The sequence below is a fragment of the Rhynchophorus ferrugineus genome, unplaced genomic scaffold (genome assembly GCF_030347505.1).
Source record: "Rhynchophorus ferrugineus isolate W39M unplaced genomic scaffold, kcgeb_rfMv2 rfM14, whole genome shotgun sequence".
Taxonomy (NCBI): Eukaryota; Metazoa; Arthropoda; class Insecta; order Coleoptera; family Curculionidae; genus Rhynchophorus; species Rhynchophorus ferrugineus.
In genome coordinates this window covers 1,321,117-1,323,925 of record NW_027472593.1, presented here as the reverse complement: position 1 = coordinate 1,323,925, position 2,809 = coordinate 1,321,117, and the positions used below count along the sequence as shown (strand labels likewise).

At 34.2% G+C, this 2,809-nt stretch overlaps 1 pseudogene across 1 annotated transcript in view; it reads left to right on the top strand.

The window, feature by feature from the left end:
- Positions 1-2,809, top strand: part of LOC143205655 (eukaryotic translation elongation factor 2-like) — a 55,444-nt pseudogene that overhangs the window by 42,973 nt on the left and 9,662 nt on the right. The window lies entirely within an intron of this gene.

Here is a 2,809-nt window from a genome sequence, read left to right as displayed (position 1 = left end):
AGCGATATCTACATGTTGGACGTGGCGAAACATTTCGCCAAAATTTCCTAAGAAATTAAATTTCTATTTCTCTATGAGTATATTCGCAAAATATTACCAAAACACCCACCTACGAAACTTCCTGCCCTCATATTTAACATAATAGTTTGGAGAGCATAATTGTATTTGTATCCGGTAGCTTCCAGAACAGTCTCCGTTAGTTCGTTAATTGAAACATATTGCCTTGTCTTTCTTACCTGTCGGACCAATAAACTAGTGTTGTGGTCGAATAAAGGCCTTCTATTTATCCGGTCAAGTGTGTGTGTTTAGAAAATAAAGCACATTTCAAAGACTATAACATTTGTGCTGAAGTTGTAATAGTCAGTTAAATAAGAATTACTCTATTAACATATGTGGTGACAGTGATAAAATAGCCGATATACCATCACCGTCAAAAATGGTAAAATCAGACTGTGTAGGAACATTGCTTGTCGTCTAATCAGAACAGAAGCTAGAAATAACAGAATTAGCGTAAAAATGCTTTATGGCGTGGTAAACTTCCTTATCTGATGCTTCTAGTGCACAAGCTGTGCCGTCAACTATGATGTCAAAATTTGTTTGTCAAAAATCGACATATTAGGGGTAAGTGATAACATTATAATTATTAAGGCAAGTCAATCTATCAAATTCCGGTACATTGTTACTATTTGAATGTCAAGCTATATATAATAGTACAGGGAAAGAATGTAATAGACCTTATTCTTGGGTTTGCTATAAGTAATCTCCGAGTTAACTTGCCTATAATGTTAATTAATACTTTTATTTCTTGGTAAATAAAATACAAATATTCAACAAACATTTTAATGGTCACTATCTTGATAATATACTAGGGGTTGCAACGGTGATTACAATAACAATCGTATATCAACTACCTCAGCAAGATACTCTTTGAGAGACTCTAAGAAACTATATGATTTCCGGTCAAGGCGTCGTCCTTTGTATCCAAAAAGTGTACATCTCCCAATCAAAAAGCATTCCCATCGTTCGGACCCGTTACCACGTCCGCCTCATTTAGCTTCTGTTCTGATTAGACGACAAGCAATGTTCCTACACAGTCTGATTTTACCATTTTTGACGGTGATGGTATATCGGCTATTTTATCACTGTCACCACATATGTTAATAGAGTAATTCTTATTTAACTGACTATTACAACTTCAGCACAAATGTTATAGTCTTTGAAATGTGCTTTATTTTCTAAACACACACACTTGACCGGATAAATAGAAGGCCTTTATTCGACCACAACACTAGTTTATTGGTCCGACAGGTAAGAAAGACAAGGCAATATGTTTCAATTAACGAACTAACGGAGACTGTTCTGGAAGCTACCGGATACAAATACAATTATGCTCTCCAAACTATTATGTTAAATATGAGGGCAGGAAGTTTCGTAGGTGGGTGTTTTGGTAATATTTTGCGAATATACTCATAGAGAAATAGAAATTTAATTTCTTAGGAAATTTTGGCGAAATGTTTCGCCACGTCCAACATGTAGATATCGCTACCTTTAACATATTTCTTGTTTTATTCGCCATGCTAATGTAGAGAATAGTGTGGTCAGCTTTTTATAACGTTTATATATTAAATTATTATTTTATTTTATTACTAGGTGAAAGTTCGTAGCTGAAATGCATTCCCGTTCTAGAAAGTGTTGTGTGCCCGGATGCACATTAGGTGCCCTCTATGTAATTGGTCAACAATGCCGATCTATATTTTCTTACGGTCCATCTCTTAGTGATTATGGAAAATTTCACTTGATTCATTTACCACCACGACCTATTTTGATGCACTGTATTCAGTATCATTGAAAAATTCTGAGAATATAAGAAAAGTTAATTTAAATCACGAAAGAAAAGAATTTTAAGCAATTTCAAAGTACCGTCCTGCTTTCTTTCTGGGCTGTCATTATTATAAAGTCATCGGTTTGTACTCAATCATTGCAAAAAGCATATTTGAAATATGTACATAATAATCGTTGTAATAACAAAGTAAAAATAAACAAAAACCTTGTGTGTGTTCCTTATTTATTTTTTGAAGTCGGTTTAATTTTCTTGTTAAAAACATTATATTATTCTCTTTTTGGTGTTAGATATTTGCTCAATAAATATGCAGTTATTATATTAAGTATTACATAGGGTAGGCCAAGTAAAGTTGCAGCTTGTTTGAAGAAATATAGGAATAAAGGAACAATGATTGAAAATAAGAAATGCTTCAGGCCGGTACCTAACCTAACTGATTTGACAAATGCATTAACCAAACTAGATCAACCACGAAAAGTCGTTGTTCCCATCGGGAATCGAACACGCGATCTCCACGTGTGATCTGAAGACTCTAATAACTATACCATAGAAGCAGTTGCCTGCAATATTTCTACGGCTTCTCATACGATATGGTTAGTCTTTAAAAAGCAAACTGAACGAATTTGTACGGATAATTAACATAGAATAATTAACCTAGATATTATAGACAAACGTTTGTGCATTTTCTATTTTCCCTTCCCTTTTCAAGATCTTAGGAACCTTTAATTTACTTAATGAACTATCCTTTTCTTGGGGTCTTGGAGTTTCTGTTTGGTCAGCTGATTAAAGTCCTTGTTGATGTGGAACCCCTGTTTGGTGATGATAAGGACTTGGTATAGGAATTTTGCGATTGTACTGCGGTGAATTTTTTGAAAAGGGATGAGTGAAAAATTCCTTTTGAACCTTTGTGGTAATGCATTTGAGTAATTCTGTATATGACGCGCTCAAATTTTTTTCTCCCCTCTTTCT